A 24,327-nucleotide genomic window follows, 5' to 3' on the forward strand; every position below is an offset into this window, starting at 1 on the left:
TAAGAGATAATAATTTTTGGCACACCCAATAGGACCAAATTGAGAGTTTTTTCAATATTTTCCAAGCTTTATGATACTACTATTTGGTGTGTGCAGTAGTATGTTCTTCCTTTGGAGGCAAGAAAGTTACCCTATGACTCTAGAGCAAATATTCACTAGTTTCAAGCATATTTAGTTGCTAGTACAAAAGTAAAGTTTTTTTCTCATTTCAAATGTTTTCATGGCCCTATAGTTTATATGAGAACTATTTTTCTTTATTTTTGATTCATGAGAATATGTCTTATCATTCTCCATTTCATGAAAGTCATATTTATACCTCCTCGCCAACCCCATCAATAAGTTGCACGTGCTCACCACCCACCCACCCCTGCTAAAATTTTATGATAGCATAGTTCTCAATAGCCACAAGAGCATTCAAAAAATTTTCTCCAGTACATTTCAAACATGACCCTTGATGATATTCTAGAAAAATTCCAAGAGCATCTAAGAGTTGTAGAAAAGAGAAAGAGTATAGTATACAGAAGGATGTGTTGGAATACAAACACCACTGAGAGTGGGGGTGAATCAGTGGTTTAAAATACTTTTCAAAACTTGAAACAATTGCAAGTTTTAAAAATTTAACACATGACCAAGATAGTTAATGAATAACAAAGTGACACAAAATTTTAACATGGAAAACCCCTTAGGGTAAAAAAACCACTTTGAATCTAAAACTTTATTGGCCTCTTGGGCAAATATTTTAGAGCTACAACTCTGGGAATCACCAACACCCTATTTTAGAAACGCCAATTTCAAGGAACACCAATCCCTTATGTTGGTGTTTCAAACTACTGAACAACAAAATGCTCAATATCACAGTGAAAATACTCATACAATCTAAGGATTAGCCAAATCCTAATAGCAATTACATGAATAAACCATTATGACCCAACTTCAACAAAACCAAGGGATGTTTCCTACTCTTTTGGCTCTGCTAAACCAAGGTGGGTATACCTAGGGATGATTCTAATGCAAACTACTGTGTAGAGATTCTTTTAGTTTCATTCTGATTCTCATCTATTACCCACTAACACATGAGAAATTTACTTCACTTCCTTTAATGTTCTCAAACTTGTATGCATCCCTTATTAGTAGATTTGGTCATAATTCTCCTAGGATTTACATATATTCCTAGAAATATTAGCTACCTAAGACTCAGAGAATAGATATAAACGAGTAGTGACCACACTACCAGCATTTATAACTTTGAACAAAATGGAATGAAAAATGATTTTGATTTTATAATTGGTTTGATATGCAGAAGCAGAATTCATCCTTATTCACTTCTGACTTATGTGACCAGTGCCTTATCCATTGGGTAGAAAATTTACTATTGGTGGGAGATCTAATTTAAATAACTTTTAAATGAATTAATCAATTTTAATCACCCATTTCCATTCTTATGAAGTATCATTTCTATAAACTCATAAACCCTACTAATTCATTGAAGCATTTCTATAATTCCTTGAATTTAAAAGCAACAGTGATATCAGCATACTACCCATCCAGATTGCATTCAGCCAAGTTAAACCTTATTTAAAATGACTTCAAAGTAGACAAACCCATAAAAAGGAGACATAAATTTATGACACAAATATAATTTAAATACCCCTTTGTATTATCCTTTCAGATGATTAATACAATGACCAATAGAAATCAATTGAAAGCCCAAAACAGATTGCTCTTTCTGTCATTTCAATATGTTATCAAAGAGTACAATTGGAAGCAAACTCAAAACACTTGCATACTATTGGACCAACTGAATGTACTTTTCTTGAGAAACACAAAAATTCGACAAGTTTTAGACCCTCATATTGCCTTGAAAACTCACTTATATGGGCAGGAGTTGCAATAAGCAAAAGGAAAATGTGATTGAAAGGTCTCCCTTTACAAAAATGAATATACTACCCCTTTACAAAAATATTCGAACACCTTAACTCAAAAAGAAACAATAAAAACAATCGCAGATGACAGTTGGAGCATAAAATCTTTAACTTTGTCTTTTTCTCTAACTGCTCCCTATTGGTAAAGCTTTGATTTCTGCGATTGCTTCCCAGAAAAATATTTCTCTTTTGGTGGGCCATTCACATTCCTTGACTATTGTTAGTTCACTAATAGTTTTCTGCCACCTGGCATCAGTAATTACCCTTCCTTCTATGGCAAACCTATTCATTTTAGTTTCAACCTTGAATAGGGTATCAATTAGTTCATTGAAAGAACATTCATCAATATCATCCATGAAGATTGATGCCACCTATGGCAAGTCTACAATATGATCAAAAGAACTAGACCATTCATTGAAATCTATTAGTTTGTCATCAAGATTAATAACATAAAGAATTAAAGAATAAAAACCACTTGTTAATACTTTCATTTTACTTTGAATTATTGCCAGATTCCTTGTGAAAATTTGCAATAAATATTTCACCTTATCCATACCCTCCTTCACAGTAATAAATTTATCTGGGAGATTTGGCTTCTTAGCTAACAAGGGTATCAGTCTGTCAAAGAATTGCATATATAGCCCCCATTGTTGAAAAATTTGCTCAAGCCATCCAATTGCATCCTTACATACCTGTTCTATAGACTGTAGATTTATGAATGCATTATAAGCATCCTGAGATATCCTTTTCAAATTTCTTATTCTATGGTTTAATACATTCATCAAAACATCTTTCTTGGTGGCACTGTTAGATTAAGAAACTCCTAACTCCATACTAACCATAGGCACTGGCACTGGCACTATCACCCCTATAGGTATTTCTTCTATTTGGGCCTCTGCTTCTATAGTGTGCCTTCCTTCTTCCTCTTTCCTTGGTGCATGTTCTACCTCTGATGCTGCCTTGAGTTGTTCTTTGAGGGATATTATTTTTGTTTCCAGATTTTTAATTTTCTCCTCCAACTCTTCTATTCTCTGCTTCTATACATGGCTCATTTTGAGCTCTTCTTCATACATTTTTCTAATGTCAAGGCACTCATTGCACATTGCAGCTAGCTTATCCTCAATTTCATCCACCTTTTCCTCATTCATGAGAGCAAAGTGTTTAACCAAACTAGAAATATCTTTCCCAGTAGTGCTCTCCAATATCCACACAATCATATTGCCCTGCGCAATCTCCTCTATATCCATCATTTTGGGCTTCTTAGTGTCAAGGGCTACACTCCATACTGCTAGGGTTTTTGTGTCTATATTAAAACCTGACCCTCTTTTAAAACCCTCACTACTAGTGGCTTCATAACTGATGGCCTTGTCTTATCTTCTCATTTGATCCAAAACAAAGGCCCTCTCAATATCCCAATGTGGTTTTAGAATGATACCATTCCTATGTACCAACTCCCTAGCTTTTGCAGAGTTCACTGTTTCACTCTCAAGATCATAAGCCAATAGTTTTTCAACTAATTCCTTATTCTTCTCTGGATCCTCTCCTGGTATGAGACTCAATGTGAGATCATTCTGTTTGATTTTATAAATAAAACTTTTAAACTCTGATGATTTAATGAAATCATCATCTTCCATGAACTTTTCAGATTGAATGAGCCTGTCATCCAATCTTGATGCTACAACTTGAAGATTAGTAGAGGCCTTCCCTACTTCTGTAGCCCTTTGGTGTAAATAATTTTGCCTAATATCAGAAAAATAGTCACTATTCCTTGACATTACTTGTAGGGCTCTTCTTACCACCTTTTCTGGGATGTGCATTGTCTTTTGTCTCTTATTTCCTTTTGGCACCCAAGTTGAAGCTGATTGTTGCTCCTTTTCTAACTCAATCTCCAATTGTGTATCTGGCTCAGGGGATTCTCTATTTACAATGGCTTCCTCTCCCTCTGGCTCATGTGGCATTTGTGACATGATGTAGTCAAAATTATCCACCATTCTTCTCAAGTTATTAGGATATGGAATCTCTGTATAGAAACCCTTAAAATCAGGGTTGGTCCTCTTCAAAGCCTCCTCTACTCTCCTTGTCTCGTCATATTTCCTCAATAACTCATCAGCCTCCCCTATTGCTACTATGTTGGCAATTAAGTCCTCTACAAGGATTGGTTTTCTTGGAGGTAGAATGTATCCCCTAATGGCCTTGACCTCATTCATAATGTAATTGTCAGGGCCATACATCCTATAGGGCCCAGTAGCAAATTTGTACTGGCCTAAATACTCACTTAATTCCTCAAATGCATTCTTGACAATTTCAAAATCTCCTACTTTAAAGGTTCTAAAGAAAAAAGTAGGCTTGTGCAGAGAGGAAGGGATCATTTCTTTATTCATCAATAAAAATTGCTAGAAGAATTCAATAATGGCCAATCTAGGGGGTAAATATTTAGGTAGAAGATGAGGAGTTTGTGGGCATGCAAACACTCTGATTAAAGTGCACTCCTTAAACAAAAAGATACTCCCCAAATTATGATCTAATTTGGTTTTTTCGTCTAAGAATGAGGGCCTAAGAAAATTCTTCAAAAAATTTGGTGCCCTAAAGAAAGTATGATCTAATTGCCTCATGATAGCAGAACTAAAAAAATTAAAGAAAACAAGGGCATTTGAATAATAGAAATCCTTATGCCAAATACAAGTCCAGAGTTGCACAGGTAACTCACCAAATTCATCAGAAGTTTGATCAATGAAGTCCCCGCTACTATACCCAATGTTGTTATATAGGATAAGGTGCATCAGCAGTGAATAATGGTGGAACTTGAAGTCTTTCATCTCTCCCTTCTTTGCATCAAAAATATACATGTGCTTACTGTCAATGATGAAGGCCACATAATCATACTCCTTATGGTGGAAAGGGTCTTGTGTATCACATGCCATCAGAAAAAGAGAACCATACACACAATCCTCTGCACCATCACTTCCCATCACATTGTGCAACCCATACACTATGTTTTTGAAATAATTCTTAAACCTACTCAAAGGTAGAAAATCCTCCACCTTTTTTGGAAGTAACCCTTCCTTTTTTACCCTGTAAGGAATATGTGGTAGCATAACATTGTTCACAAAGTAGGTTTTATTCATGTCAAACTTTCCCTAGAAATCTACAATGTCAATAGGTACATCCATTTGTCCCATTAATCCAAAGGCCTCAACAAAAGAAGTTCTGTCCAATGTGCATAATACACTCCCATTATGCCTATGGAATGTCCTAGTTATTGGATTGTCAAAATTCATTAGGGCCTTCAATAAATCAACATCAATGAATACTTTTGGAAATATCAATTTTTCCATGTTTTTGTTCCATGGGTTACAGATTGGCACATTTTCTATTCTATTCTGATAAAAGTACATAAAATGATCATAACTAGTCATTCTAGGGCATTCAGCATCTCGAACAAAAACATATGGGTCTCAGAAAACATGGTCATTTGCAAAAATTGCATTTGAAGATTCTGGGAGAATTTTCAGCCAATCCTCAGCATGCTTATTTGGTTTCCTTATCCTTGTCTTCTTTTCGGTCTTAACAACACCCTTTTTCCTTTTCCCTTCTGCTGTGACTTCCACGACATCGTCACCTTCATCTTCACCCTCAACCTCTTCTTCAGGAATTTCTTTGACTTCTTTGTCAGCCATGTTCTCTTCAAATTATATTTTGAGTTCTTTCACAGCAACACAAAACACACAAAGCTCTACAAATTTCAAATTTCAAAGTGGAGCAGAAAACAAGCTTCTTCGCAATGGCAAATACTCTGACATTCAATCAAATTTTTGATGTTTTAATCATACAACTACCAGCTTTTTTAATAAATTTAGCATGCATGAGCTTTAAAACCATTCATGCAAGTTGTCAGCAAGGTATGTTAACCGCAAATTCTAATCTGGGTGTACTTTTCAATGCTTTATTTTACTTGGTTGTGGCAATTTTGTCCTTTCTGCTTACTTGGTATGATACATTAGCAGCTTTCCTTTCAAAATCTAGTCTTCCACCCTTATGCTAAATCAAGATCTCTAGTCTTCGTATCCTCGGAAACACCTTTGGCGAGCAAGATGCCTTAAAATATCCCAAGCGTAAGAGTGTTAAGGCCTTTTAAATACTGCACTAAAATCCTTTTATGCCTTTACGCAACCCTTTACACCGTAAGATCTCAAACCTTCTCAATCGACACCTTCGTTGTTACGATCTAACCACTCCTCGTATGAGCGTAAAAAACCCCTTGTTAAGACTTTCTTTTTACCCTTTACATTCATACATACACATATCAGCAGAAACCTCAAAAATTTCTTCTACATAGCTCCGCTCACTTCATTACCCAGGACACCATAAGACTTCAAAATTTATCTTCTGATCATACGCTTTTAGCTTCACCTGTAGCATCAAAATATCTTTTAGCTTTCTTTTATTTCCCCTGTATGCCTTTACGAGTTACCTTTACCTCGTATTCTCGGAGAGCCTTCTAAAATGATACCCCACTCCTACGTTTACCCTTTCCCATAGAAGCGTAAAGCCCTTTCCTTTATTTCCCTTATTTACCATTTTACGCTTATATGATAAGACTAAACTCATAACCATAGAGAAAGGATAAAATAGCTCTTTGTTCATACGCTCACCTTGTGGTGTAATGACAAAACTTCCTTTTCCACCTATCAATGACCCAGATCTAATCTTTAAAATGAGAAAATAACATCGTCATTGATTTTGTGCACATGCAAAATTTAGAACTTAAGTTGTATGCCATACAGGTTGGGCCCACCTGACATGGATGACGTGTCTTCGTCGAATTCACTTGTACCACGTCCCATCTGACAACTCAACAGGTCCCACTTAACACTATCACTACTAAAACATGGCTTTACAGTTTCTTGAGAGCCCAAAGAGCATATGCATGTAAACACATTTGAAATTTACCTTCATCCTTACAAAATCCTTTTACTTGTAGAACCATAAAACCTTTCATGCATCCTTTCAAAGCATCCTTTACGCCATGCTAGGGTATTATGACCTTACACTATCCATTGAAATGTATATGAATAAATCATAACTCAATACCTCTCTGCCCCTTCGCTCAAACTGCTTACTTGTAACCCTGTAATAAGATCTTTCAAAGCGCAACAGATCTTTATGCTTCTTTGCTTTAAGACCATTCGTATGATTGAGAAGCCTCTGGACAAACCATTCTGCTACTATGAAAAACAAAAGTGTATCCTTTTAGAACATGAAATCCTTTATGTTGTTACGCTACATTATGAAACGTGACCACAGAAACAAAAGGAATAAGGTATTATGCTCTTATGTGAAACCCTACACTGTAAGATCGTAAAGGATGAATTTTAAGCAGTTTACAAATCCTTTTCAAAAATTTGAAAGGAAACTTAGGGTTTTTCACACTTAGGGTATTTTCATGGTTGCGTTAAGGGACAAACCTTGAGAATTTAATAGAGTTTGAAAGCACATGAAATAGGGCACGACTAGGGTAACCTAAAAATTTGAAAAATATGAGGAATGAAAACCCTAATCTGCTTAATTTAAAGACTTAAATGATTTTTCACCCAAACTTTCAAAAAATTTCTATACTGTGAAAAATTAGACCAACACCTTACACCTAAAGCACCAACTTCCAAAATGAACAAATGAGATATTAAATTAGAGGATCATCTTTGGTACAAAAACAATCATGAATCACTAGTCTCAAATTCTTGTTAAAAACATAATGCACGATATACTTCTATTCTCCTCAAAACATCCAATATCCAAATATATTTTCTTTTTACATTAAAAGATGTGATCAAATACTAATATGAATGAATGAAGAAGCAACATATAACCCTTCTTCTACCTCTAATAAACTTTTACAATGAAAATCAAATCAAAAATATGAAAATAGAAACATAAAGCATTACCCTCTTCTTTGTTGTAAAAAATCTGCCTACAAACTATTCGATCTACAAAGAATTCTAGACAAATCCTACAACTTCTGTCAAAACCAAGGAATGTATCTTCTACTTATAAAGCAAGAAATTTAAAATTCTAGAGGTAGGTACATACCCCAAACTTCCATTAGACCAAAATTGCTCAAAACTGCCAAACCTATCATAACAATTTAGTAATTATTTCTGATAAATAGATGTTTTCTCTTTCCATACATGCGTTATGCACAAACTAACAAAGACCCATTTTAGCTAGCTCATAGACCTTTCCAAAAAGGTATAATAGTTGGAGTCTATATGATAAAAAAAACTTTTTCAACTTTCTCATAGACCAATACTATTTTGTTATAACTATTTTCTAAACCAATGTGAACATTAAGTGTTAATTGTTTAACACTTAAGTGTTTGTCTTGAATATGTTTTGAACAATATTTAAGGACATCAAATAAGATAATTACATGATGTTAACCATACCATATGCTCATTATAATTACATTATTGACATCAATGACAACAATCAAAGACAAAATACCAAGGGTTCAACATACTCCCCCTTTGGCATTGATGTCAATACCAACATCTACCTATATATCCATGTGTACCTTTATATCATGTATCTATACCTGTATACCTATATATCCATATGTATCTATACTTATATATCCATCATGTAGACATCTTCTCCTTTTTTCTCCCCCTTTGACATCAATGACAAAGGAGATATACCAAGTTTTCAGTGTAACAAAAAGATAAGCAAAATATGCTCGCCCTAAAACCTATCACTCATTTATGAACTGATACAAGAGAAGAGAGGGATAAAACCCCTAATCTTGTTCTTAACCCTTCAAATATGGCTCTTGAGAGAGGTTTTGTAAATATGTCAATAAGCCAATCTGAAAAAGGAACAAGTTCTAATTCAACATTACTATTCAAGGCATATTCCCTTATGAAATGATAATGAACATCAATGTGTTGGTGTGTGAATGCATAACTAGATTCTTAGAAATACTAATTGCACTTTGATTATCACAATAGATAGGAATTGGTTTAGACACTGTTACTTTCATATCTGATAAAGTTTGAACCATCCAAAGAACCTATTGACAACAAGAACATGCGGCTATATGTTCAGCCTCTACAATAGAAAGTGTAGTAGATTCTTGCTTCTTACTATGCCAACACACTAGCCTATTAGCCAAGAAAAATGTTGCTCCTAAACTAATTTTTCTTTCATCTAGACAACCTACCCAATCTGAGTCAATATAAGCAACAAATCTGAAATCATCATGTTTAGGATACCAAATCCCATAATCCAAGTATCTTGAATATAGTTGAAAATTAATTTAACTGCCATAACATGAGATTCTTTAAGTGAAGATTGAAATATTGCAACCAAACATACAACATGCACGATATCAAGCCTTAAAGCTATGAGATATAGCAAACTACTAATCATGGATCTATAAGTAGTTTGATCAACATTAGGAGAATCATCATTTTTAGTAAGTTTACATCCTATTATCATTGGTGTTCCCATAGGCTTACAATCTTCCATATGAAATTTCTTTAAAATTTATTTTGTATACTTAGTTTGGGATAAGAATATACCATTTTCCAACTAAGAAATTTGCAACCCAAGAAAATAGGATAGTTCTCCAAGCATGGACATTTCAAATTCAGATTTCATAAGCTTTAAAAAACCTTGACTTAAAGCATCATCATTGGATCCAAATACTATATCATCAACATAAACAAGAACAATGAGAACATTATCACACATACTATATATGTACAAATTGCTATCAACATCATCTCTTCTAAAGCCATTTTTGATAAGATATTGATCCAACCTAGAATACCAAGCCCTCAGAGCTTGTTTCAAACCATAAAGAGCCTTTTTTAGCCCATAAACATGATTAGGATAGTCTTTGTTTTCAAATCCTTTAAGTTGATCCATATAAACCTCTTCATCAAGATAACCATTAAGGAATATCATTTTAACATCTATTTGGTACATTTTAAAGCCCTTGAAAGTTGAATATGAAAGAAAGATTCTAATTGCTTCAATTCTAGCCACCAGTGCAAAAGTTTCATCAAATTCCACACCTTCTATTTGTACATGATCCTTACAAACTAATCTAGCCTTGTTCCTTAATATCTTTCCATTTTCATCAAGTTTATTTCTAAAGACCCATTTAGCACCTATTGCATTGTTATCTTTAGGTCTAGGCACTAATTCCCAAGTTTTATTCTCTTCAATTTGACTTAGTTTCTCTTTCATAGAATTAACCCAAAACTCATCCATACTAACTTCTTTATATGATTTAAGTTCAATTTGAGATAATAAATAGAGATTAGCACATTCACTAGATGTAGTTCTTGTTCTCATTTGAATACCTACATGTTTATCCTTTATAATCTATTCTTGAGGATGATACTTCTTCAATCTTGTTCTTGTAGCCTTTGCACCTGTGGGTTCTGGTGTTTCTATTTGATCTTTTATCTCTTCTTCACCTTCATCAAATTTATTATCTTCTTCTTTATCTTCATCAACTTTATTATCTACTTCTTTTAAGTCTTTATCAATGTATTGTCGGAAAGTATTATCCATTCTTATTTCCTTTTTATCCTACACAACTTCATCCACTTTCACATGTACACTTTCAATAAGTTTATTCAACCTTTTATTAAAATATTTGTAAACTTTACTTTGAGAAGAATATCCTAAAAATATGCCTACATGACATCTTGAATCAATGCTTCCTATTTTATCATCAAAATTTTTAATGAATCGTCTACTTCCAAAAATTCTAAAATGCTTAACAGATGCAAGATGTCCATACCATAATTCATAAGAAGTGTACTTAGTTTTTACCCTTAGTTGTGCCCTATTTAAAATATATATTGTTGTTTGACCTACTTCTTTCCAATACTATTTGGTACTTTAGATTCATCTAACATAGTCCTTGTCATTTCTTTTACTATTTAGTTCTTTCTCTCAACAACTCCGTTTTGTTGAGGTGTCTTGGATGTTGCATATTGTCTTTTGATGCCATATTTTTCGCAATAATCAACAAATTCATCTGAAATAAACTCACCACCTTTATCTAATCGTAAGCATTTAATCTTCATGTCTGATTCATTTTCAACCATTTTCCTAAAAATCTTAAACTTGTTAAATGCCTCTAATTTATGCTTTAAGAATGTTACCCATGTCATTCTTGTATAATCATCTATAAAAATCATGAAATAATTTTCACCATTTAACAACATTGTCCTTGTAGGACCACATAAATCAATATGTACTAATTGCAATGGTTTAGAAGCAAAAAATTCTTTTGAAGGAAAAGATGATTTTGTTTGTTTACCATATTGACACCCTTCACAAATAATATTCTCTAGCTTACTTATACATGGCATACCTCTTACTTTCTAATTCTTACTAACTTTTACCAAGTTGTCAAAATTCAAGTGCCCAAGCCTTTTGTGCCATTGCAAACTTTCATTCACCTATCCCATAAGACAAACATCTTCATGATTGTGAATATTTGTGATATCTTTTAAATTGCATACATTGCCTTTAGATCTTTTACCTAATTCAACCAATTGTCCAAATTTTAATTTGATTTGGCAACCATGGTCATCAAAGACAACTTCATCTCCATGATCACAAATTTGACTAACACTTAGAAGTTTGTACTTTAATCCATCAACATAATACACATCATGAATGGACATTTTGTCACTAAGCATCACAGAACCCAAACCTTTAATTTTCCTTGAAGAATCATCACCAAAACTAACATTGCCACCTTTGTAGTTAATCAATTTGTCAAACTTTGTTCTATCTCATGTCATGCATCTAGAACAATGACTATCAATTATCCAAAAGTCCTTTTCTTTAGATTTTAGAGCCACTTGAACAAACGTAGACTTATTAATCTTAGGCCTCCATATCTTAGTCACTTTAGTATCAAATTCTTTATCAACTTGTAGACTAGCATAAGATTGATCATTCTGAATTGACTTAGTTTTGCAATTACTCATAACATGACCAAAGAGATTGCATTTGTAACATCTTAGACCATTCATTTTAGGAAAGGAATAACCAAAATGAAACTTTGAATACCTCCTTGACATGTATTTGTAATCACTTATTCTATGTCCATATTGATGACACATGAAGCAATACTCATCAAAGCAAGAAGTGAATCTGTTTGAGTATCTTTTACCCATGAATGAAGTGCTTGATATAACCAAATTTTTATCATTAGAAATCTAATTAAAATCTACATTTTTACCTACATTTGAAGTGGTAGCATTCTAATTTGTATCCTTACTTTCAAATTTGAATATCTCGAATAAAGATTTATCTTTCTTGTCACTATAACATTGTCCAAGTTCAAAATGTTGACATTCCAGTCATGTTTGTTATTAGTGACATACACTTATTTAGATTGTGACTTCATACCGAGCTTATTCCCCAGTTAACAGTATTAACCAAGCATTTCAATTGTTACCAAGTTCTATAGTTGCTACTGAGTCCTTTGGACAAATTCTAGTGTATGTCGAGCAGTTATAACTATTGTGAAGATTAGTAGTATAAACTGAGCATCTCACTTTATGCTGAGTTTACCAATGCAAATCAAGTTATGCAGTGGTTACTGAGTTTTTAGTTGATGTGATGCAAGTCTAATGTTGATCGAGCTACTCAGTGTTAACCAAGTGACTCAGTTTATACCGAGCTCAAAGTGATAGTGTTTATCGAGCTATGCAGTGGTAAACAAATGATTTAGTTTATATGATGAGTTTCACAGTATTCGTCAAGTCACCAATACAGACCAAGTTCAAGACTACTTGGAAGTGATCAGTATGGATTGAGCTTCTACACCTACCAAGTGCATGACGATGTCGAGTAGTGACACTGGATGCGAGTATCAAAACCTTACCGAGTCAATCTTCAAAGCCCGAGTTTCTACATGTAGACACTTAAAATTGTCCTAAACACTATATTAATTTATTTAATATTTCCTATGATATTATAATTATTTATTTATTAATTAATTATATTTTTCATATTCTTCTACTTATTTAATTAAATTTATTTAATTAAATAAGTTCATTTATCTAATGTATTTAAATTTAATTTGAATACTTCCCCTAATGTATTAAATCTATTTAATGCATAGTGCTTCATAAATCTCCTTTTAAATAAATTCAATTTATTTAATTCCCTCCACTTTATTAAATTCTATAATCTTATGATTAAGTTCAATCTTATTTAATTTAATCATAATCCTATCCTAAAACCTAGTCTACACCAATCACTCTCATCCTTCTAAGCCTACCTAGTACTTAATCCCACTTATTTACCTTAAACACCTTTTTGTCCTTAAGTTTTTGCTCACATGTGTGTGAGAAACACATGATCCAATAAAGCTTCAACTTCATTTACACCTCTTACCCATTTGCCCCCACTCCTTCCCCCAAGGTTGCTCACACATGTGTGAGCACACCTTGAGCCTCTCAAACATTAAAGGCTTATGTTGACTTTTGCATGGCTTGTCCTTTAGCCCATGTGTCTCCCTTGTGGTACCTATGTGGATGCCACATAGATGTCACCTCCCCAAGGCCTCTCTCAAACCTATTAATAGAGCCCTTGTCCCAAGCATTTTCCATCTCCCTCATTCGCATTGTTATCATGTTAGTTTAGTGTTAGAGCTTTTTAGTAATTTTATGATTTGCATTGTTACTAACCTTTGGTAGTTGCTAGATTTCCATTTCATGTACATTGTTAACTTAGTTTATATCTTACATCCACACTCACATCCATTGAGTGCTTTCAAGCATGGTTGCTTCCATAGGCATTGTTTGAAGCATTCATCATTCATCTTAGCATAGTATCATTATCATTGCATTTTACCACATTGGGATTCAATAGTTGTATTTTGGGAGAGCACATCCACATCTCTCTAATCTAAAGCACACCAACAAGGCCTCTTACGAGCACCATTATTGAGCTACTTTGAGGTTGCATGAGGACGTTTCTTTTTAGTTGCAAAGAGTTGTAAAACTCAAGCATAATGCTAGTTGTACTTTATTTTATTTTGAATATTTGATATAGATATTCAACTAATGTTTGTTTGTTTATGCGTGCTCCCAACAGGTTAGTTTTTTGTTTATAAATTTTGGCATGCTCAATGGGACCCATGTCCTTAGTTTATCTTCAAAAAATTATCAAAAAATTGTTAAATCGATGTTGAAACCCATGCACTGTCATCTCCGTTAGAACATAGTGTCATCTACGAAGATGCTCTATCATCTCCACAGATCCACATCTTCGTAGACCAACATCTACACATATTGGTGTTTGCACCATAGTCACTTTGAAATCCACATGTCATTGCATTAAGCCTGAGTTTTAGCATCTTTGATATTTTTTTTGTCATCTACATGGTGGGAAACCATTAAAAATTGCTATGAAACTAAATTTTTGTCTGCAATTTTTATAGATAATTATCATCTACAATCCTTAATTTGTCGTCTGTGTTGTGTGCCATAACAAACATTGTCAGTACCTTGTTGTCTCTAAGTTTTAGCCTCTGTGACTATGTTTATCATCTGTAACTAAAAACTTGCCACTAAGTTGCTGACCATATACCCCTATCTTTTATCATTTACAAGTTTTGGCATCTAGAAAACTTTGTCATCTATGAGTTTTGGCATCTGTGCAGTTCTATCATCTACGCCTGGTGTCTGTCATCTCCAGTCTTTGAAAGATTAGATTAATTTTTAAACACTTAATTCGTTGATTGATTGATTGGTAAGGATTTCCAACAAGTGTGTACTACAAAAAATAAGCTTTGGAAAACTTCCTTTGTAGTTATTTTGATCATTTAAAGGTTTATAGTGATTTTAATCACTTTGGAAATTTTATAGTGATTTTGATCACTTGTAGGATTAGATGGTGAATTAACTTTAATGAGATAATCACTTGTCTTTGGAATGTATTTTGAAAACTAAAACCTAAAGACCAAACACACTCTTGAATGCATTAAAGATAAAAAAATTACACACACTCTTGAATGACTTAAAGAAAATTTTCTCACATTTCATTGGAATGGATGATGCTCAAACACACTCTTGAATGTCATTAAGGAAAGAACAAGCTTTTCATTGGAATGCATGTTTAGACTAGTCAAACATAATCTTGAGTGCCTTAAAGAAAATTGACATGCTTTCATTGGAATGAATGTGTAAATAGAAAATACACTGTTAAATGCCTAAGGTCAATAAAGCTTGCTATGAAACATTTGGACTTGGTGCTTAAAATGAATTCACTCAATCTTGAATGACTTAATGGAATTGATTTCATTTTCAGCAATTTGTTTATGCTCATGATCAATTTACTTTCATTAACAAATCCTCGCTTTTCATTATGCTGACGACATTGTCAAGTTGGAAAGAACAATGCATTCTTAAACACAAGTGTCTTCAACAGTAGATTACAAAACCTAAAGCTCTATTTGAAAAGAACAAGTGTCTTTTAACCCCGAGGCCACTTACGTATTCTCTCCTCTTGTGCCTTCAAGTGACCTTGAGTGCACAAGAAATAAGTGGTCTTGTTTATATTTTTAGAAGGCTTGCTTGGGGATTTCATCACCCCTTGGGATGACCTCAACTATAGTGTTTTGGTGGAGTATAAGAATTCGAAGGTGAATCGAAAGACACCTCTCATGGAAGAAAAATTTGTCACTATTGGCTAAGCCTGAAAGAACTTTATACCTTTGGAAAGTGAAGGCAGAGATTTGGGTTACTGTCTCCCCTAGCTATGTGGCACTATTTCTTTTATCTATATATTTGGGCCTCATGTACCTTGCATATATCAAGGACTCCCTTTAGATACTCTTTGTACATCTTAGTGGTAGCCTTATTAGGATTGTTGATGTGTTCAGTATGCTTGATTTTTTAAACATCCAAAACCAATACCAAACATCAAAAAAGTTCAAAATAAAATAAGTGAAATGGTAAGCTAAACTTTTAGTGAGTGAAATAGTTGTAAGTGGGTCCTCTTGACCTATGGTTATTTTTCAAGAGTTCTTGTAGTTGGTCCACCATTTGGAATTCTTTGGGTCTTTTGGTCATAAGCTTATTTGTTAGATTTTTGAAACTGGATTTATTTATTTTGTGCCATGACCAAAAAAGTCAAACCTAAGAAGGTGAAATTGTCCAAACCATTTTCCTACAAGGAAAGGAAGAACCTAGCACATGATGATAAACAATTTCGATAGACTATCAAGGATATTAAGAAAGAAGAAGCCAAACAAGACCGTTATGACAGAATCGAATATAATGCTAAACTTCAAAATTGGTCTACTTTTCTTGGAGTAAACCCAAGATTTTTTTTCCCAATAAGAAAAGATTGAGTTAACCGCATAGTGACCATAACACTTTCATTTTCCACAATAACCCCATTTCTCAAATTTCTAGTCTTCCATTTACAAAATTTCCTCTAGAGAGCTTGACCATTTGAACCTTAATCTTTTGGGCATAAGGACATCTTAGTTACAAAACTTTCGAGATTACAACACTAGACCTTTATCTATAAGAAAACATTTATCATAATTACACTCACTCATTTGGGATCACAAGTCCATCTCCAAATAGCAAGTAATCAATTTGGTGCCCCATCTTGCCTAAAGATCACTTGACCATCTTTAGTAGGAGAAAGATACTTTTATCCTATAATCACACTTTGTTTGCTAAATCAACAAGGTCTTTTGTTTACATTTAGGTTGTTGGCCCTTTTATCACATAAGGTTCATTTTCTCTCCTGCACATTCTTCTCGTTCTTCCATAATCTTCTACCTATTGATTTGGTCACTATTGTATGGTACATACATGATCTAGTAGATTCACATTTAATCCCATGTGATGTTTTTTAGAATCATTAAGGCAACAAGAGATGGAGAATCCCTTTCCTCCATGATCAGCCCTACTGAGGAGCACATTTTCCTCTAGTTCGAACTTTGGCATGCCTAGTTTAACATCCACACAAGAACTAGAGGATCCTTTCCACAACACAACTTTGGAAAGTAATTCACATGATGATGAATAAGTATACCAAGAGGAAGATCCCATTGATAACAGCAATATCCCTAGTGATGTCTGAGTGTTTCTTGCAGATCCATACAATTTGGAAATGATGAAAAAATCTATTAGGGAAAACAAGACTGGGATTGTCCTAAACTTTGTTAAAGATGGTGTTAATGTCCCTATGAGTTTTGATGAGAGCACCTTGTTTAGACAAATTATGAAGGGTGGTGCTCCCATGTTACCAACTTCAAACATAGCCTAAACATTTGGCAAAGAGAAGGAGCCCACGGTGAGAACTAGTTCCATACCTACATCAAGTGTCTCAACACAACTGGCATTCCAATTAAGTGCAAAACATATCCAACAAATCATTAGTGCTATGCCCAACACTACTAATGCTAGTATTCTATAGTGAACCTTGACAGGTCCAACTGTAGGATGCTTAAACATTGGGCAAGTACCTACTTAATAGATGGAAATTCCAACACAACCAATGTATTCCTCTTATTTGAAAATGCAAACAAACATGGTGAAAACATCTGTGCCAATTCCAAAGACTACATATCAATATATTGGCCAAAGTGGAGTACTTCCACCACCTCACAATACGTTTGGGACTCCTTACAATTTGGGAGCTAGATTTATCAATTCCCAACAATCACAAATGCAACCAAACTAAGATCTAGCCCAGCAGTTGCATGAACTTCAAAACTTGGTCCATACCATCAGAAACAAAGGGGTGAAGGATTTCTCTTTTGAGGAAATTTGCCCCTTTCCATTTGACGAATCTATTAACATGATCTTGTTTCTACCAAACTTTGAGATTCCTAAATTTGACAAATACACAAGAGAAACATGTCCTATCACACATCTCAAGGAATTCTCTATTTTGTGTCAAGAAGTAGCCTATAGTGAGGATTATCTTAAGAGGCTCTTCACATGAAGTCTTGGAGGCCCCACACTAGAGTGGCTAATGAACTTACCCAAGGGTTCCATTACTTCCTTCAATGATTTAACAGGGAAGTTTGTAGCACAATACTCTTACAACATTGAACATCATGCCTCATTAAGTGATTTGTGCAACACAAAACAATGAAACAGTGAAATATTTGCCAACTTTCTACAATAGTGGAGGCATCTTGCTAATCGCATGCCACATAAAATTGAGGATTCCCACCTTGTGGCTATATTTATCAAAAACTTGATACCAGAGATGTCTTTCCACATGAAGATGGCTAGTCCTGAGGACTTTTCCACCTTAGTCAACAAAGGCAAGAACATTGAAAATGGACTCCTAGACAAGGGTTCCATTAAACATTATAGCTCTTCATCTTCGAACAATGACACGAACAACAATAGCAAACCCAAATTTTGGTCTAAAAATAAAGGTGTTACCCATGATGGTGTCACTGATACTGAAAGTGTACAAAACCTCCAAGGGGGAACAACAACAACAACAATTATCGTAACTAAAACAACAACAATTCAAACCATGACAATCAAAATCAAAACAATCAGTAATCTTGTAATCAAACACAACTTTTTCCTCACAACAACAAAAATACCAATAGCAATTACAACTATGACTATGATCAAAATTGGAAGTTCACTAACTTTCGTGAACCCTTGGATGCCATATTCCAAAAACTAGTGGATCACAATTTGATGGTGTTTCCCAACACATGGCCCTTTGATGAGAATCAACCCAAATCAAAATGGTATAAGGAAAATGAATATTGCAAACACCATCGCATCAAAGGAAATGACACAAATAAGTGTATAAAACTCAAGGTCTTCATTTAAAATCTTTTTGATGATGGAGAAATTGAGGTAGAAGGGGGACCACCCTCTAAAAATGCTAAACTAAAGATATTTCAAAAGCCATTTCCTGATCACAACAATGAAAATAACAGTCATGGAAACAACAATACAAACAATAAAAATCAAGCTTAAACATCAAATAAATTACACTATGACTATTCTACTAAGCACATATTAAGGTTTGACTCCTTGTATGGTAAGATAGAAACAAACAATATATGTGGTTTTGACTCCATGTGTGGTCACATTGAAGTGGTAGACACTCATGTGAATACCCTTGTCCTACAAGTAGTTGATTGTGATGCAACCACTTGATGCAAAAGAATCACTTTGCAAGCCACCACTTCCAACCCCACTAATCCATCAGTTCCACACATGCCTGCTACGCCATCCACCTCACAAAGACTAGCTTCTCTCTATGATGTATTGTCCCAGTTAGGGAAGACTCCTACACAAATATCCATTCTATAACTCCTCACCACCTCACCCATCCACAAAAAGATTTTGGAGACTACTCTTTTAGTGTCTTGTGTTCCTAAAAACATTAATGCATCCCAATTCACTACCATGATCAAAAACCTTGTTGCACAATAGCATCTTGTCTTCACAGACAAAGATTTCCAAGGTCCTAACCAGCACCACAATTTTTAGCTCCACATTGAAGTCCTTATACAGTGACATAAGATAAAAAGAGTCCTTATAGATAATGGATCTAGTTTGAACCTTTGTACATTAAAGATGATTAATTTCTTGGGGCTTCATGAGGACATCCTAGATATCAATAAAAGGATAACAATCAAAGCATATGATGAAAGAGAATGAGAATCAAAAGGAGTTATCATGTTAATGCTAAAGGTTGGGCTAGCTGTCATAAACATTGAATGCCATGTCCTAGACTTGGATTTTCCATATAATATCTTGCTTGGTCAACCTTGGATACATACGCTCAAGGCGGTCCCATCTACATATCATCAATGCTTGAAATTTTCCTACCCAGGAAGAGAGGTCACAATTCCAAGTGATCCTTTGCCTTTCACCATTTGTAAAAGATTGGAAGGTGCACCAACAAATTTTTGTCCAATCAGTGAGTTTGCTAAGGTTATAACTAAATATCTCACCATAATGGAATCACCTTCCACAACAGTGCCAAAGTTATCCAATAATGATTCCAATTCTTGTAAAGGAAAAGAGAAAGTCAAAGATACTAAGGTCAATACTATAGGAAAGAAGGTTACTTTTGTTGACCTAGGAATGGGAGAATATAAGTTTGAAAATGCCTTGTGTGTTGGACAACTACAACTTTCCCCCTATTCCTTTGGAAAATCTTCACAAATACTACCTTCTACAAATAAGGATACCATGCATATTAACAAGACAACATTTGAACATTGGGGATCACTTAGTGATGAACACATAGAATCTAATATCCTAGACTGGCTATATTTTGATAGAAAATATGAACTTTTGGAATTCCCCAAAGATAAATATGTTAAGGCTCCTCCCATCATTAAAAACATGGGATATCATGATACTGGCCTTGAACCTAAAGAAGATGGAATCAAACAACCCCTTGAGGCTAATAGCTATCCTAAAGGATGTGGTTTGGGCTCCATTAAACCGAAGGTGTCCTTTACTAACAACTATTGTATGGTTGAACATGATTCTAAGACTGAAGAGGAGGAATTCTTCAAAGTACCCTTCCAATACATTGAGGATGACCTAGATAACCATGTTTGTGCCATTACCATATCTAACCTTTCATCCACCAAACTACCTCTCACTAACCCTGTCATGATAGACTAGGACCTTTGGGACACACCACCAGCTCTCGATATCTGTAACTCTAATGAAGTAGTGATGGCACTTTTTGGCCTTAAGAATCTCCAAGATTATAAACATGAGATCTAATGCAATGAGGAAGCCTACTGTGGTAGCCAAGTCAACTCTCTTAGTCACAAAAGTGAAAATAAAAATTAAAAAATAAAAGAAACATCCTCTAGTGAAAACTCTTCTAGAGCACTTTTGGATGAAGAAAAAGACAAAATAAAAGACACATCTTCTAGTAAAAACCTCTTAGAAGTGCCAAAATAGGGAGAGGTTGACTTTCCATTTAGATCTTTACCACTAGAAAATTCATCTATATTGAATTAGGACACAATTCTTGTCAACTTGGGTACGAAGGATAATCCACAAATTACCTACATTGCAGCTACCTTAAGTCCTGAAGAACAAAAGGCAATGACTGAGTTCTTATAAAAGGGTAAAGTCAATTTTGCATGGACATACAAAGACATGCCTAGTTTAGACATAGATTTGGTTTTGCATCACTTAACAATAGATCCCAAGATTAAACGTGTGAAGCAAAAGTTGCAAAAAAATGTATCCTAAGGTAGCACTTTTGGTCAAAGCAGAACTGCAAAAAATGCTAGAGGCAAAGTTTATCCACCCTATTGATTATCCTAAGTGGGTTTCCAACATTGTTCCTATAGGAAAAGCATCTAGGGACATCTGCATCTATTCAAATTTTTGATATTTAAGTCTCACGTGTCCTAAGGATGATTTTCCACTTCCTAACATAGACATCATAGTGGATTTGACTATCGGACATGAGATGTTGTCTTTAATGGATGGTTTCTCTAGTTATAATCAAATCAAAATTGTAGAAGAAGATCAACATAAAACAACATTCACCACCCCAAGGGGGACCTTTTATTACCAAGTTATGCCTTTTGGCTTGAAGAGTTCTGATGCCACTTATCAACGTGCAATGAATACAATATTCCATGACCTTCTACTTGTCATAATGGAGGACTGTGTTGATGACATTCTAGGAAAATCTAAGACATGTGATTCTCACATTGATGTGCTCACCACCATTTTTGAAAGGTTGGAGAAATATAAAGTATGCTTTAATCCAAAGAAGTGTGTTTTTGGGGTCAAATCAGGCAAGTTTTTAGGCTACATTGTGTCAAGAAGAGGTATTGAGGTAGATCCCGCCAAAGTGAAAGCCATCATGGAAATGCCTCCACCTACCACATTGAAACAACTCCATAGTTTTCAAGGAAAATTACAATCCATCCGATGATTTGTGTCCCAGTTGGCAGATAAGGTCCATCCACTTCAACACTTTCTTTGCAAAGACACTAAGTTTCAATGGGATTGTCTATGTCAAAAAGCATTTGAACAAGTTAAGGCATACTTGGCTAATCCTCCAGTTCTAGTCCCTCCAATTGCAGGATGACCATTGATTCTATACATTTCAGCCACTTCAATTGCCTTAGGTGCCCTTTTGGCACAACTAGATGACAATAGTAATGAGAAAGCTATATACTATCTCAGTCAAACATTAGTTGGCTATGAGTTGAATTATACTACTATTGAGTGAGCTTGTTTGGCAATAGTCTTTTTCACGCAGAAACTATGCCATTATATGCTTAATCACACTACACATCTCATTGCTAAGATAGATCCACTCAAATATTTGCTATCAAAAGCCTCCTTCACTGGTCGAGCTGCAAAATGAATCTTGATTTTAAGTGAATTCGACATTGTCTATAAGGATCGCAAGGCCATTAAGGGACAAGTAATTGCAGACCAGCTTGTTGAAGCTCATTTTTAAGGAGACCATCCCATTATAGCAGACTTTCCATATGACACAATTATGATAGTTACCCCTACTACACAATGGAAGCTATTTTTTGACGGTTCCTTCACACAAAAGGGATCGGAGGTAGGAATTTTGTTTGTTACACCGCAAGGAGACGTCATTCCTAAGTCTTATAAAATTTCATTCCCTTGCACAAACAATATAGTTGAGTATGAAGGATTAGTCATAGGGGCACAAACAATATAGTTGAGTATGAAGGATTAGTCATAGGGCTATGTCAAGCTATCAGATGGAATATCAAAAGCCTTCTTGTCTTTGGAAACTTGCAATTGGTCATTAAACAAGTCACAAATGAATACCACACAAAGGATGAAAAGTTGTTGCCATATCAGTGGATAGTTGAAGATCTTAAACAACACTTCACAAAGTCTTTCAATAAATACCAAGGACTAATAACAAAGTAGTAGATGTTATGGCTACTATTGCCTCCATGATTGCCATGCCTAAAAATTGTCCTAAATGTAAGTTTCTTGTTGAGAATATTTTCCTTCCTACTTATGAGCAACTTGATTCAAAGCTAGTGTGTGAGATTGTTGGTCCTAAGTCTCCATGGTATGCTAACATTTTTTCCTATCTTCATTAGAAAATGATTCCCCTCACCCTCTCCCCGAATCAAAGCAAAACCTTCATCTATCGCACTGCACGATATACTATCCTAGGTGATACACTTTTTTGAAAACACTTCAATGGAACCCTCCTTTGATGTCTCAATTCAGAAAAAGCCAGAATGGTGTTAGAAGAGGTCCACCAAGGAATTTGTGTTCCCCATTCTAGTGGCCTTATGTTAGCAAAAAAGATCCTTAGAACGGGTTACTATTGGACTACTATGGAAGTGGACGCTTACCATTTTGTGAAGAGATGTGTCCCTTGTCAATAGCATGGTGATTTGATACACGCTCCCACCCAAGACCTTCAACCCACCATCACACCATGGCCTTTTTCCCACTGGGGATTCGATCTTGTTGGTCAAGTATACCCAAATTTTGCAAATGGCCACAAGTATATTATTGCCCCCACTGAGTACTTCACAAAGTGGGTCAAGGTTATCCCATTAACCAACACCATCAAAAAATAGGTTTTGAAGTTCATCTTGAACTACATTATCTATTGTTTCAGTATACCTCAAGACATCATGACCAATAATGGAATGCCTTTAAAAAATTAGGAAGTTGGCACATTGTGTAGGAAATTTGGAATCACCCAGCATTTTTCCACCAAATACTACCCCAAGGCAATGGCCAAGCTGAAGCTACCAATAAAACCATTTTGAAAATCCTAAAGAAAACTATCAATGTTGTTGGCCATGATTAGCACCTCCAAATTATTCCCACCCTATGGGCCTACCACACCTCCATCTGTACCCCCACAATAGCCACTCCATTTTCCCTTGTTTATGGTTCTAAAGTTATCTTACTCATCAAAATTGAGCTCCTTTCCCTCAAAATCTCTCTAAAGAATCTGATGTCTAAAGAAGAATACTGAGTTTCTTTCTTGCAAGAGCTACAACTCCTCAATGAAAGATGCCTCAATGCCCTAAACCACCTTCATGTGTATCAAAATCACCTTCAGCTTTAGTTTCGCAAAAAAGTCAGGCCTCAGAAATTTGAGGTGGGTGACTTAGTTTTGCAACATAACATGAAGAACCTCCATAACCATGAGAAGAAAGGAAAATTTGAACCTAATTGGCTTGGTCGATTTATCATTACAGCCAAATATGGTTCTAGGGCATATTAGATTGCCACTTCAGAGGGAGATCTGCTCCCTGAACCTATAAATATCCAACACCTCAAGTGGTTCTATGCTTGAGTCTTGCAGTTCCTGTATAGTGTTGTTATAGTTCCACAAAATACCC

This window comes from Cupressus sempervirens, chromosome 3 (genome assembly GCF_028749045.1).
Source record: "Cupressus sempervirens isolate cs-2001-9-10 chromosome 3, ASM2874904v1, whole genome shotgun sequence".
Lineage (NCBI taxonomy): Eukaryota > Viridiplantae > Streptophyta > Pinopsida > Cupressales > Cupressaceae > Cupressus > Cupressus sempervirens.